Source organism: Pseudorca crassidens, chromosome 6 (assembly GCF_039906515.1).
Source record: "Pseudorca crassidens isolate mPseCra1 chromosome 6, mPseCra1.hap1, whole genome shotgun sequence".
Taxonomy (NCBI): domain Eukaryota; kingdom Metazoa; phylum Chordata; class Mammalia; order Artiodactyla; family Delphinidae; genus Pseudorca; species Pseudorca crassidens.
Genome location: NC_090301.1, coordinates 63,410,828 through 63,426,489, shown reverse-complemented (window position 1 = coordinate 63,426,489; position 15,662 = coordinate 63,410,828). Strand labels below are relative to the sequence as shown.

The following is a 15,662-nucleotide window of genomic DNA, read 5'->3' as shown; positions in this document are numbered from 1 at the left end:
TCTCCGCCCCGCGGGCACGCTGTGCTGCCAGGCAGCGCTTCCCTGCCGAGCCTTGTCGCCACCCACCTGACAGCCAGGAACGTTCCGGACGCGCGGCCCGGAGGGCAGAGGAACCGCGCACACTTCCAAATGCTTTCACCCGGGCGCACGGCTTGTCCGGACTGTGCTTTGGAGAAATTCACCAGGGACTCCTTGGCTTATGGCCGCTGTTTGGTTTCCATCAGTGACACTGAGTATCAGGACCACAGTGCTGGGAAATAGGTGACAGTAGTTTGTAGGTTTCCAGGACTCCGGGCCATTAGCGATTTCTTTCCAGGACGGGTGCGCAGCCTGCAAAATGGTGATATTAAATTGATAGATGTTTCCTATGAAATTTAATAAACAAACTTTAATTTGGTACCCAAACACAAACAATTTAAAAGAATTAACATATTATTGTTTGTGTAATTGCCGGTTTTGGTTGGGTAGCTCCTTTGTGTCATAAACAAACTTGTGTTACTCACTGAATCAGTCTTAGTCACCAAACTAGATTGTGCCTGCCACGCACTCTCCGGGTGCTATTGAAACAAAACCGGGACAGCAACACACTTCTTTTTCTCAACTGAAAACCTCAACCTCCCATTCCTTTCCCCTCCCCCGTCCCCCATTCATCAGTAGGGGCTGAACTTCTTAGATCACAGAGTATAGATTCCACTTCTCACTTCCACTCCACCTCTCCTCTACCCCCAACTCACCTTGGTCTTGTTTCTTGAGCTTTTGCTCTGTTTTTTGGTGTTTCTGTTTGTCCAAAACCACTCTTGAGGATGGCAGAATTTGTCTTTTGTGTCATTTGTTGTTGGAAATGGCAACAGACAATGCTTCATGGGAACAAAAGGTATCTTTTGTTTAAGGAAGGTGTGTTTTTCAATGGGCAGTATTGTTGCTTGAGAACTAAGTCAGCTGTTCACATGCAGAGATTGACGTGCACAGAGGAACAGATTTAAAGACCTGTTTTGAAATGATTGGAATCTAGCACAGATACATCATTGATCCTCTCCAGCGCTGAGACTTAACTGTGAGAAAGTGGGTGTGTTGTGTTTGCAGGGTTAGAGTTGCTTCGTAGAGCAGATGTTTACTTACAGAAAATGGGAACTCCTATCTGACCTTGCAATCTGTCCCAAAAGAGCCTCTTGGGAACGCCGGGTGCTCTGTGGAGACTCATAGTAGGGGTTCCACACAGTTGCCGAATGACATCTGATCAATTCTGGCTGATCATTTCTGGCTGGGCTCACTTTTAGCTGGCTAATGCATTTTGAAAGAGATGTGTAGTCCTATGTTTTGGAAAACAAAACCACGTCAGCGATTGACCTGTGGGCAGAAAGCTGATTCCAGGCTGTTCATTTGGTTGGAAAAAATGCATGTTAGAGAATGGAGATAGCTTTGTACTTTGACTTTCTCTGCTTTAAAAAAAAAAAAAAAAAGCTAATTTCATGGTTGCAAACTGGAAGTTCATTTTTCCTCTTCCTGAACATTTTTTTCTTCCTTTGCACAATCCCATGACTTAGAATTTACACAAAGGGGTCAGCTGCCTTCAACCATCAGTCACAGCAAATGTCCTCATATTGATACGTAGAGAGTTGGTGGGTTTCTTTCAGGCCATTGATCCAAATTGAAGTGATTTAATAGCTTGTATGGAAAGTGAAAGTTTATGATTAATGTTCAGCATAATAATCCAGTATGGCCCATATACCACAGGATGCTACTGACTTTTGGAAGGGTGTCTGTTTCTTTCTGTAGTAGTGACAGCTCTGTCTTTAACCATTCGGGATTCTCTCACTTCTCAGAAAATCCAAGGGTGTAGTTGTATCCAGAATTACAAGTTCTGCATGTTTCTCCTCTTCTCAAACCTAAATGACACATTCTGATATCCAACCTGTGGCCTTCATTTCAGCACCCATCAGGGACCTGAATCAATATAACTGAACCAAGCGATATTGTTGGCAGTGGTATGACTCACTTTCGGTACCCTTCTAACATGTTGTGGGTAAATGTTTTTCTTTTGCAGTATTCTGTAACGTATAACATGATTTTTAAAAGCTGGTTGTAAATCTCTTTGAAAAATGAAATGATTTGTAATGGGAAATCCCCCAGGATTTCTTTCCCCCAGGATTCTATTCCTTTTATCTCCTACTGTCATTTATTTCAGAGCTGAGAACATATCTATGAAACAGCTGATTATCCAAGACCTTGATTTCTATTAAATGGGGGTCTTTAATGCCCTGTTGAGGCAAAAATTGTGAATTTGAATTCATTCTCCTCAGTCTTACGTATTTCTCTCTGTAAAGAGAAGCACTGAAGAATTAATTGAATCGGGCTTTGCCCATTTGGGCTTTTCCCGTTTTCACCCCCACTGTTTGGGTGTTGGCAGTGAAGGCACTGGTGGCCAGAGCAATGCCATGTTATAGTACCATATGGACAGCAATATGAATGTCCAGCATGATTGGTTAAAAATGGAGCAGCCTAAATTCAATGACTTTTTGCTGATTCTGTGAACAGCCTGAAGTCTGGTGGTTTTTACATTAGTCTTTAAACTACAATTAGCTCTGGGTAGGGACCAGAAAGATCACCATAGATATTACCTGATTGACTGAGTAAAATATCTGTTTTTTTTAAAAATAATTGGATGGTTTCTCCTAGAATGAAAATTGTAGTGTATACTGTTATGTTGTTGGCTTGTTGACAAGGAGCAGAATATTATTGAATAATGTAGCATTATCATGTCTTTGATGAATTGTCTTGATTTAATGCTTGTTTAGGTACAGTGAGCCATTTTCTGGAGTTATACTAAATGCTTCTTCTAAATTCATTAAAAAAATGTGTGTTGCTATGGTATTCATAAATGCGGGATTAAAGTTCTGCAGAATTTCTATTTGGGAATAAAAATTTTTTGAGTTATTGTTACAAAAGATAACATTAATGCATTTTCTCCCTTGTGGGTTTAGGAGAGAGATGCAGAAAGTACTGATTGAGAATCAGAACATTAGCATTCTAGTCAATCTTACCTCACACTGGGGCAGCCACCTAATTTCTCTCTGCCTTATTTTCTCATTTATGCAGTGAAGCAGATGGCCTTTGTAATCCAAGGTTGCTTGCACTTTCCCAGTTATCGCATTCCTGTAGGGATGCTATATATTTGAAGCTTACTAATTGTTATCTCATGAAACTTTGAGGCAGGCTAAATGTTATTTTTTTGCAGGTAGAAATTAGTCATCTAAGAATAAAGGGATTTTTTTCATACAAATATCCTAGCTAATGGTTTTGTTTCTTGTATTTTTCAATTACGATTTGAGTTAAAAGAATCATTTGGGCTATTATCATTTGTGATCCAAATAGCGACACTCTTTCAGAATAACCAACAAAGAAGATTCTCCAGAGAAAGCAATTGCTCTCTTTCCTCAGACCTTTTTTAGATGGATCCCAGAGTAGATCTGCATCTCTTGTGATGTCTGGGTAAGAAATGAGCAGCTCATTCCTGTCAGGTTGCTTCTTCAAGTGCCAAGCTATGTGAGAGCTGTCATTCTTCAGAGGCTGACACCGGTCTTACCTGGCTCATTCAGCCAAATAATGACCTCCTGCCACCAAATCCTCAGAGAACAACAGTGTCTCAGTTGTATCAGAGGGGATGTCTGGCCAGTGGGTCAATTTTTATCATGCGTTTACTTAATACCTTTGCCTTAGCAGCAGCCTTGGGTGAGGTCATTGAGGAGACGAGAGGAGAGGACAGAAGGAAGACGAGTGAGAATGTATTTCTAATGGTTAGAGGAGAGAGGGGAGGTGTGAGTGAATGACTGCCAGGAAAAAGTGGGGTGTCAGGTGTTTCATAACTGAAGGATGTTCCTATAATGTAGCTTGTAATGGAGGCTGATATTGTCAGATATATTTTAGAAGACTGGAGTGTGCAATGGACTGAAATGTTCATGTGCCCTCAAAATCCATAAGTGGCGATCCTTATTCGTAAGTTGCAAATGCCAAGGTGATGATAGTAGGAAGTGGGGACTTTGGGAAGTGAATAGGTCATGAGGGTGGTGTCTCATATATGGGATTAGTGCCTTTTTAAAAAAGACCCCAGAGACCTCCCTCACCCCTTCCATCATGAGGACACAGTAAAAGGATGGCTGTCTGTGAAACAGGAAGATTGCCTTCCCCATACACCAAATCTGCTGGTGCCCTGATCTTGGACTTCCCAGTCTCCAGAACTATGAGAGAGAAATTTCTGTTATTTATAAGCCGCCCAGCCTACGATATTTTGTTATAGCAGCCAGAATGGCCCAAGATGGAGTACTTGAGAACAACCTGCATACAAACATGCTTTTTTCATGCAATCCATCCTGGATGTTTAACTCCATAAATGTACCTTTTTTGCTTGTTACATGATTATGTGATTCAGATTAAAACTTACAGATACCTGCTTTGCCAGACTGGTGTAAGAGGCAAGAGTTTGGGTCAGACACAAACAGGTTGACACCTACAGTTTCTGACCGGGGTAGAAAAATTGGATTACAATGGATGTTTCATTGGAAAACAACCTAAAATCAAAGGGGTGGTATTCTCTGCAGAACTTTGGTACAGCCTTCTTATCTTGCAAAATAAAAGGTTTGTATTTACAGGGTGCAATAGTGTAGCTATTTGTAATAGGTTGATTTGTGGATAAAAGACATGACATTACTCTTAACGGGCAGCAGAATAGTGGGGAAGGCAGGTGAGATAACTTTAAATTATCACAAATGATTTAATGTCGTCAAGGACTGATGAAATTAACAACCTGAGTTCACTTAATGACTTTTCTGTTGAAAGTATTTGAATTCTCCATGGACAGGGTTAGATTTTTTTCCTCAATTCCAGTCCCAAAGGTATTTCAGAAATGTTTTGTCTTCTGTGATGGGGAAGGGCGGGTGGCCTTGGCAAGATAATGGAGTTTCAGATGAATTTCTTCCATCATCAGACCAGTCCCATGGCTTTATAGGACATCACTGCACCTGCCTCAGGCTTTCTTTACCTGTTTTACTCACCTGATAGCACTTCGTTGGTGAGCACTAGAATCTCGGTCCATGTTGTACATAGAAGATTTTAAATGTTTATTACACGCACTTAACATTCCTTCCTCCATCACCAAGCAAACCAGATTTTCTAAAGCTACTGGTCATCTATTTCTTACAAAGCCATGACCCTCAAAATTATATTGTTTTTTTCCCCTCCCATCTTCATTTGATCGATTTATTTCTTAAGCACTTTTGAGTCAAGATACCAGAGTTTCCAAATTTTGTTTGCTAGTAACTAGTGTGCCACTTAATGGTGTTAGGGGGGTATTTTTTCTTTCTTTTTATTTGTAAAAATAAGAGGTTAGCAAGATTGCCACTCGTATTACAAGGATCCTTCTGTATTAGTGATGCCCTGAAAATCTTTATGCCTGAAGTTATTCTTTGGTCCCTTCTTTCCCACATCCCCTCTTTTAAAAAAATGGTTTCATAAGCTCTTTTGTCATCTTTTTCCTGCCATCATAGTTTCTATTGACTTCTCCAAATGCCTGTGCTATGACCTGATCGAATACAAAATGGTGATTCTCGCAATGCCTTTTTTGGGGTACTGCTGTGGATGATGGCGTACCCAGGGCATGTGGTCTGAAGTTGTAACTTGGAGCTCACCATTTGTTTTGTTTTATGTTGGACTCCTGCAAGTGACTCCAGTTTTTAGTTTTAATTAAAAAAATAACAACTAATATTTATTTCCTAGTATGAGTTTATTACTTTACATGGTTTACATCGTATAATCCTCTTATAAGCCCTGTGTGGTAGATATTAATCTTCCCAATATTTTACAGATGATACTAAGGATAGAAAATTTAGGAAAGGCACCTAACTTTACACAGCTTAAAATAACAAGGTAGGCATCTAGAACCAGGTTTCTTGATCTCCTAATAATATCTTTGATCTCCTATTTTAAAGCAAGTATCATGAGCTCATACTGTATATATATATGGTTTTATATGCCGCCTTTTGCTATGTAATGATATACTCTGAACATTTTCCATGTAATTAAACTTATTCAAAAGTGTTTTCAGTGGCTGCACATTATTCTACGCTTTGGATATGCCATAATTCATTTCACTAGTCCCCCTATTATTGTTAGATACTTAGGCTGTTTCCAGTTTGTGTATATAAATCTTCCAATTACTGAAGACTTCCTAAGGAATGTTCCCCAGCGGTGGCATTTCTAAGCCCAAAGGTAAATATTTTAATGTTCCTGATAGATACAAATCACCAAATTCGTTTTGGGAAAGATTATATTCATTTGTATTTCCTTATTAGCTTGCAGATTATTATTATTTGAGGAAATCTTTTTCTTTGAAAGTTGAAAAAAATGTTACTCTTGTAATGTGTGTTTTATGTTACTCATGATGAACTTATTTCAAATATTTATGATTAATCACTTGTATTTCACCTTCTGTGAATTCATGTGTATTTTCCTACTGGGATGAGCTTCTCAACTTTTTGGGTAGGAAATGGTGGCCTTTGATTTTTTTTTTTTTTTTTTGCGGTTCGCGGGCCTCTCACTGTTGTGGCCTTTCCTGTTGCGGAGCCCAGGCTCTGGACGTGCAGGCTCAGAGTCCATGGCTCACGGGCGCAGCCACTCTGCGGCATGTGGGATCTTCCCGGACCGGGGCACGAACCCGTGTCCCCTGCATCGGCAGGCAGACTCTCAACCACTGCACCACCAGGGAAGCCCTGATTGATTTTTTTTTTTTTTTTTTAATCGGGATGGTTTCGTGTTGTCTGTTTCTCTAGTCATGTGTTTATACTCACTTCTTTCTGCCTCCTGCCTCTCCTCCACAACCTAAGTCCTCATCATCAGGAAGGAAGCTTCTCAGATTCTATTAATACATACTGGAAAGGATACATGCAAGAGGATGAAGTAGATAATATCCTGACTTTATTATGGAAGATGAGGCAGAGAGAAAGGGTTTGGAATAAGTTTCAGGGATTAAGAATGAATGGATTTTGGGACTTCCCTGGGGGCACAGTGGTTAAGAATCCGCCTGCCAATGCAGGGGACATGGGTTCGATCCCTGGTCCGGGAAGATCCCACGTGCCGCGGAGCAACGAAGCCTGAGCGCCACAACTACTGAGCTTGCACTCTAGAGCCTGCAAGCCACAACTACTGAGCCCTCGCACCACAGCTACTGAAGCCTGTGTGCCCTAGAGCCTGCACGCTGCAACTACTGAGCCCATGTGCCGCAACTATTGAGCCCGCATGCTGCAGCTACTGAAGCCTGTGTGCCTAGAGCCTATGCTCCGCAACAAGAGAAGCCACTGCAATGAGAAGCCTGCACACCGCAACGAAGAGTAACCCCTGCTCACCACAACTAGAGAAAGCCTGCACACAGCAACAAAGACCCATTGCAGACCAAAAAATAAATAAAAAATTAAAAACAAAACTAAAAAAAAGAAGAATGAATGGGTTTTTATGAAGGAAAACTCAGAGATAGAGCCTAAACACCTTTATATTGTTTCTCTGAACATTTGGATAAAAGCGACTTAGTAGACTAAACATTAGGGAAATGCAAATCACCCCACAAGCGTTAGGATGGCTACTATAAAAAAAAAAAGAAAAAGAAAAGAAAAGAAAATAACAAGTGTTGGTCATGATGTGGAGAAATTGGAACCCTTTGCCTTGTTGGTGGGAATGTAAAATGGTACAGCCACTGTGGAGAACAATATGGAGTTTCCTCAAAAAATTAAAAGTAGAATTACTATATGATCCAGCAGTTGCACTTCTGGTATATGCCCAAAAGAATTGAAGTGCGGGTCTCAAAGAGATATTTGTATACCCATGATCATAGCAATATTATTCACAATAGCTAAAAGGTAGAAGCCACCTAAGTGACCGACAGGTGAATGGATAAACAAAATGTGGTATATACATGCAATAGGATATGATTTAGCCTCAAAAAGGAAGGAAACTCTGACACATGTTACAACATGGATGAAGCTTAAAGACATTATACTAAGTGAAGTAAGCCAGTCACAAAAAGACAAACACTGTAAGGTTGCACTTATGTGAGGTAACTTGAATAGTCAAATGCATAAAGACAGAAAGTAGAATGGTGGTTGCCAGGGGCTGGAGGGAGAGGGAAATGGGGACTTATTGTTTGATGAGTATTCTCATGTACTTTCATCAGTTTTGCAAGATGAAAGAGTTCTGGAGATCAGTGGTGGTAATGGTCACACAATGTGAATGTACTTAATGCCACTGAACTGTACACTAAAAATGTTTAAGATGGTAAATTTTATGTGTATTTTACCACAATTAAAAAAATAATAATAGAAAAAAAGAAAATTCACTGACTAAAGAAAAAGTCATTTACTAGAAATACCTGATTTCATTTTCTAAACTTGACAGTTTTCTAGTTATTAATAAGTATCACTTCCATGAAGGGTGATGGAAGGAAGGTTGAAGGCCAGAGAGCACTCGTGTACCCTGGGCCTTTTTTGAAAGGTACTTCAACCAAACAACCTCCTACAATCTATTTATCGATATAACAGTTTAATAATTGGCATGTCCAGAAGAGGAGAGCAAAGTGTCTTTGGAAAAGCACACTGTGTAGTTTCAGAGGATCCCTCGGACTAAAGTAAAGGGATCCTAGTGAGTTCACGATCCATTTAAAGCAAACCAGGAAGATAGGATCAAATTCTAGTAAGGCGAGTGACCTAGGCCAGAGATTCTTCCCATGGAAGCTTTTGCCATGGAAGAAGAGTAGATCTGACCTTCCTCTCTGTTTTTTGATTTAATTGCACAACCATTTTTGTAAGCAAATGATTGAAACACCTGAAAATTTGAACATAGTTTTTCCTTAAATGCTGTATGCTATAAGGCAATCGATTGTAAGCAGTGGCAAGTATATTATTGAAAAGGAGTTTTCCAAGTTGCATTGTACAAAACACAGCTTTCTATGATTCATTTATGAGAATATTTTGGGCAGGTTTTTGTTTTTGTTTTTTTTTAAGGAGGACTTTCTTTTCCTCACTGCTGGTCTTCAAAGTGAATTTCTTTCGGACCACTCCTGCTTCCTATTCCTACTTTTGCTTTTATTTCCTCACAGTTGGCTCGTGGCGGTTGTTTTTGGCAGGGGTGGAGCTGGAGACATCCAGATGGTTGTTTTTTTTTTTTTTAAGGTGTACATGTGTTAATTTTAATTTTTTTTAACATCTTTATTGGAGTATAACTGCTTTACAATGGTGTGTTAGTTTCTGCTGTGTAACAAAGTGAATCAGCTATACATATACATATATCCCTATATCTCCTCCCTCTTGGGTCTCCCTCCCTCCCATCCTCCCTATCCCACCCCTCTAGGTGGTCACAAAGCACCGAGCTGACCTCCCCGTGCTACACGGCTGCTTCCCACTAGCTATTTTACACCCAAATGGTTTTTCATTGCAGGGAAGATACATTCCTTTGCTAGGTGGCCTTTTTCACACAGTGATCTAGGAGTAACATTTTGTGACTTGCCAGTGCCTATATAAATGCCACATCTTATCTGTGAGGTTTTCAGGTTACAAAGCTATTGTTGCTGTCCTGAAGCTGTAATTGTGATTCTTTTTTCCTTCCTCCCTCTTTCCTTTCCTCTCCTTTCCTTCTCTTTTCCCTCCCTCCCTCCCTCCCTCCCTCGCTTACTTCTCCTCTCTTTCTTCTTTTCTCTCTCTCTCCCTCTCCACCTTCGTTCCTTCTGCTCTCATTGTTACAGATCCTTTAAAAACACAGGGAGGTTTAGTTTAGAGAGCAGAGGAACAGCACAGAGTTAAGAGTGGGGGAGGGAGGCAAAGAAAACCATCAAAAATCTTGTCCAGGGACACAGTTTGGCAAGTATCAGAGTAAAAGCTGCCAGCTAGTCTAAGTGGCTCTGTAGATCACCATTTCAAAGCAGAATAAAGTGACTTGGTGCTCTAAGCAGAGTGGCAGTTTTGGACACAATAGCTTGAGTGAAGGAAAATTGAGAATCAGTCACTTAGGCATGCTGGAGATTAAGAGAATATAAGGGCATTGTGTGGCAGTGGGAGTGTGGATATCTTTGAGTGCTTGGATACACTGGAGGGTGACAGTGCATTTAAATTATGTTACTGTTGTGTACTTTTATAGGACTTAATTAGAAATGTGTATTCCTTAAAATACTGTTATGCCACCTAACTTGAGTACAGCAAATTGGTTTTAGGTTTTAATGGAACTGATGTAAAATGATACCCCATAAAAAAAAAAGTATTTGTGTTTGGTTTCAGAAAAAAAATGTATATTGCTAACTAGAATTAAAAGGAAAATGGAAGAGGTATCAGAAGGACTGGAAACTTGGGTTTAAATCCAAACAGTACCTTTTCTCAGCTATTCAGTAGTGAACAGAATACTCTGAAATTTGGTATTCTCACTTATAAAATGGGGAATGGGACTACTTTGTGATATTAGAAGACTATCTGCAAAAATGTAGTTGAAAGAGACTCAACGGCTTCCTAAAAATATACATTGTGTAAAAAATAATTGATAACATAGTACACTACAGTATTTAGTATGACTGAGAAATAATATTCTGTAATGTTATTTCATGTGTCCGGTATGTGTTTTCTGGGGCAGGGGGTGGGTCGGGAGAGGGTATGGCTTATAGAGGCAGTAGAATCTGTTTATGTATTTGATCCTGGAGCTGGAGGATTTACTTGTTCTGTTGAAGAGTAAATATTTAGAGTTTTAAAGAGGCATTGAAGCCCCAATCTCTTCAGCGCTATGCCTATTTAGGGAGGAGAATGCTTCTTAGCCTTTTCTTCTCCACAGTTAATAGTGTATTGTAGGTCAGAGACTTCCTTGTATTTGGTGGCAGAAAACTATGGTAGGATTTCTAATGGTAGGATTTTAGACAAGTGATGGGCAGCTGTGTACCACTTAGAGCCTGAAGTTTTCTCAGGGGGCTCAGCCTTTAGAGAGAGCCCAGGAAGATGGTCTTCCACTAGATGGAGTTTTCTCTGGAAACTGCCTTTCAGTGGAGGGACGCCTTATGCAAATATCCCAGTCTATCTCCCATTGCCCCATCTGGCCCTGATGGTCGTTTTTTTATTGCACGTGGTCTCCAGGGAAAATTGATTGGGTCTTCAACCACTGGTAATGGCAAACATCAAATTCACCATTTATATTGATTTAAGACCTAGGCTGGATTCTGGCCGTGCCACCTACTAGACACAGATCTAGGAGCCAATTACTTAATCTCTTCATGCTCAGTTTCCATTTGAAACTCTTAGGGTTGCTGTGAAGATTAAATGAGATAAAGCATGTGTTGCCTTTAGGGCAATGCCTAGTTCATGGAGGTGGTAGTTACTTGCTGTTCAAGTTTATTGAAGGTTTCGAAATGAGACTTTACCATGAGATTTCTGAAACCCTTTTCTAGCATTACCTTTATGTCATGGATGTGTATGTCAGGCTCCATTCCTGCTTTCAGTAGCTGGGGTTGCTGGCATAGCCATTTGAGTTTTATTTTCCCTATTTCTCCTCTTCTGTCTCTCTCTCTCTCTCTCGCTTTTTTTTCCCCTCCAAGGAACATTCTGATTCTTCCAACTGTAGTCAGCAGAAAACAATCCCAGCAGGTTAGTGAAGAGCTGGGCCTTCTGTATCTCATAGTCATGTAATGCACTTTGCTGAGATTGTATGTTACTATTTAGACAGCTCAGACATTTTCTTTTTCTCATAAGAGCCTCCCAGAGAAAGGAAAGCCTTGAGACTGACGTTTATTGATTTCTTTCAGAATTTTAACCCTCGTGGATTGTCTTAATTTTATCCTTAAGAAGAAAGAAATTCAGTCTAGTGTCCTTGGGATCATCCTTGTGAAGATGCAGACATTCAGAATTAGCTGAAAATAATAAATATGTGTATTTTTTTTCCTTAAGAGAAACAAATCTACACCCCCAAATTTGAACTTCCTTTGGTATGAATACGGCTAACCTAGCCTGACCGAATTCGTTCAGAAGAGGGTTGTACCTGATTTCTACTAAAGGCACTTTTGCAGCTCTGCGCAGCTTAAGCATATCATTAAGTTTGCTGTGTAAATAGATTAACAAGCCTGTTAGTTTCTTTAGGCGCTGATAGAGGGCATCTTAGGATGATCAAATACGACATTTTTGTGGGTTGTCTTTTAAATGAGGAAGGAAGGCAAAGATGAAACTACAGTGCTGTGGAGTGACAAATTATCAAAAACTGCCTCTATTTTAATTCAGTGATAGTTTAACAGAGTCACAGATTTTCTGCTTAGAAAGGAAATTGAAAACTCGTTCATTAAAAAATATTTGAGTCTATCATGTGTTACACACCAGTGTTGTACCGAAGTAGGAGGGGAGGGGTGGTAGTGGTGGGAGAGGTCTGCCCTGGGTGCAGGCAGTAAGGGGCTGTATTACCTACCAATAGATTTAAAAGAAAACAATAAAATTGACTAAAAGTTGTTCTGCTTCTCATTAGCACCATGTGAAGCAAATTCTAAACATAGAATTGATAGAGTGAAAAAATACCCCCCCAACCAGAGCACACCGTTCCTACCACCCCTATCCCACCACCTCTTGGAACACCTCTGCCAGATGCTATTTCAGGGCACAGATGTTCTGAAAACCACACTTTGAGAAATACTGGCAGAGCTAGGAATCTCTACTTCCCATTTTCTGTATCAGGACAACAAAGCCTATAGAGATAATTGAAGTAACTTGCTCTGTGCCACCCACCCAGGTCCAGGTCCTGGGAGAGCACGGCTGCTATGGGATGCTCACAGTGCCATTGTAGGGTGACCACCTGATCCCAGTATATCTGGAACTATCCCAGGAAACGCCTCAGCCCGGGAAAAACTGGAACAGTTGGTCACCCCACCTAATAGTTTGCTCTGTAACGCCCAAGTTGGTCTGGTCACCAGCCAGGAGTATTTCTACAATAAAAATGGCTACTCTTCCTCTTCCTACAGGTAAATGAGGCTGGCTGTGGGGAGAAGCATCCCGGGTGATTGAGATGTGCTGCCTGCCCCACTGTCAATGTACATTTCATGGCTTTCTAAAAAAACATGTGATTGGAGGGCTCCCCATTAAATGTGGGTTGGAGCTCCTGAGAGCAGAACTCATTCTGCAGATACCCAGGACCAGTTCTTCGTGTGGTGATGGCTCCCCAGCACGCTTGTGCTGTGTTACTGAGACCACGCACCCAGTTTTATTTTCCTCCCACTTTCAGCCCAGCGCGGGTTAAGCACCCACACTTAAATGGCTGCTTGCAGAATTGCAAAGGGACTGGAGAAGAGAACAAAAATAGATATACAGGTGGCCGTCATAAACTCGGCAGTTATTTCTAACGAGTGTTCAGGCGATCAAGTGGTTTTCTGTGTGTGTATTTTTTATTCATGGTTTTGTTGAGTTTTATAAAATATACAGCTTTCTTTTGCTGGTGGTAGGTACCTGTGGTTTATTGGAAAGAACTGGGCTCCTGAAATAAACCTTGCAGTGAACTGTATCTTAGAGTTGAATGAAGGAAGCGTTAGGAGATTCCAGTGCTCTGACCTAGCCTCCCTCAGAGGCAGGCTCTCGCCGTGGGGCTCTACGCAAGCAGAAGGCTTTCGCCACGCTCAGTACCCATGCTGTGCCCCTGCCCCCAGCCGGCCCACACCTCGGAGTAGGGTCAAACCATCGACGATCAGGTAGAGGGCAACTAGTCACCAGCTTAAGACCAGGGCTTCTCACTTCTTGTAACTGCTGGCTTCTTTTCACTTAGTGAAGATTCCACATCTTCTGTTTACCACTTAGATCCTCCTCTGCTTCGAATTGAAGGTAACCTGGGTAAACTGACCCTCCTGATTCGTTGACTCCCTGGTTTTTTGATCTTGAGCCCCGGTTACCAGCTGTTCTGTCATTACTCACATTTCCCAGGGGAATAGTGAGTTTGAGCAAAATCCACTTAGAAGGATGGTTACTAATAAGAGCTATCACCTCCCATTGTGCTAACTTCAGTTTTTTGTTTTTTTTTAACATCGTTATTGGAGTATAATTGCTTCACAATGGTGTGTCAGTTTCTGCTTTATAACAAAGTGCATCAGTTATACATATACACATGTTCCCATATCTCTTCCCTCTTGCATCTCCCTCCCTCCCACCCTCCCTTATCCCACCCCTCTAGGTGGTCACAAAGCACCAAGCAGATCTCCCTGTGCTATGCGGCTGCTTCCTACTAGCTATCTGTTTTACGTTTGGTAGTGTATATATGTCCATGCCACTCTCTCACTTTGTCCCAGCTTACCCTTCCCCCTCCCCATATCCTCAAGTCCATTCTCTAGTAGGTCTGTGTCTTTATTCCCGTCTTACCCCTAGGTTCTTCATTACTTTTTTTTTCTTAGATTCCATATATATGTGTTAGCATACGGTATTTACTTTTCTCTTTCTGACTTACTTCACTCTGTATGACAGACTCTAGGTCCAACCACCTCATTACAAATACCTCAGTTTCGTTTCTTTTTATGGCTGAGTAATATTCCATTGTATATACGTGCCACATCTTCTTTATCCATTCATCCGATGATGGGCACTTAGGTTGCTTCCATGTCCTGGCTATTGTAAATAGAGCTGCAATGAACATTTTGGTACCTGACTCTTTTTGAATTATGGTTTTCTTGGAACATTCTCCAGGATAGATCATATCTTGGGTCACAAATCAAGCTTTGGTAAATTTAAGAAAATTGAAATCGTATCAAGTATCTTTTCCGATAACTTCAGTTTTTTGGTGTGTTTAAAAAATAAGTAATAAACAATATGGAATAAATGTTCTTTCTGTTTTCAAGAATAAGTTCATAGTTTCAGATTCTTTTTTCTGATTGAAAAAAAAAAGAAATAGAATTGGTTATTACGTCCCACAATTATAAAGCAAGAGTTTATTGTTTGGCAAGCAGTTTTCCCCCTTTTGCAGAATTGAAGATGAGTTAAAAATGTTGCATTAAAAGGAGAACCAAACGTGGTTAGCCTTTCTCTCCATTCCATTTTCCCAGCCAATATCTAATTCTTTACTCAGGGGTCAAATCTAAGGAATTTCAGTCCTTTCAAATTGTCTAAAGCTTTTCTGAATTAGATGCACTTAGCTGCTAGAAACTTCTTACTGCCCTATTTTTTAAAAGCCAACTTTAAAGAGTCAGGAGGCTGCTCTGAATGGGAACTGCTAAAAGTAAATAGTGTATGAGGATACATTTTGGAAGTTGACACAGATTATACTTGTCTTTGCAGGTGAAACTAAACAGTCTTTTTGGTCCTGAGGAGTGTTTAGATTTGTGGAGAGACTAAGAGTGAGAGTGAGAGGTAGAGAGAGAGAGAGCTAGAGAGAGAGAGCTAGAGCAAGAGAGGGAGGGAGGGAGTGACTCTCTCTCTCTGCCATATGTGTACAACAAAAGGGAGCATAGAACCCTGACTTTGGCTTAAAATTCCACCTTGGTGGAACCCCAGTTCAGCTAATTCCCTAATGGGTATTTGCTGTAAACCCATCATTCAAGTGTACAATCATCAGTTGCTTAACAAATATTTGTATGGTGTTGTTTGAAAAGTGCTTTATTTTTCTAACGTAAACTTTTTATTCTGTGTGTATAGTATACATAC

General features: G+C 40.6%; 1 protein-coding gene across 3 annotated transcripts in view; it reads left to right on the top strand.

The window, feature by feature from the left end:
* The window catches only part of CERS6 (ceramide synthase 6), a 321,764-nt gene that overhangs the window by 814 nt on the left and 305,288 nt on the right, over positions 1–15,662 (top strand). The window lies entirely within an intron of this gene.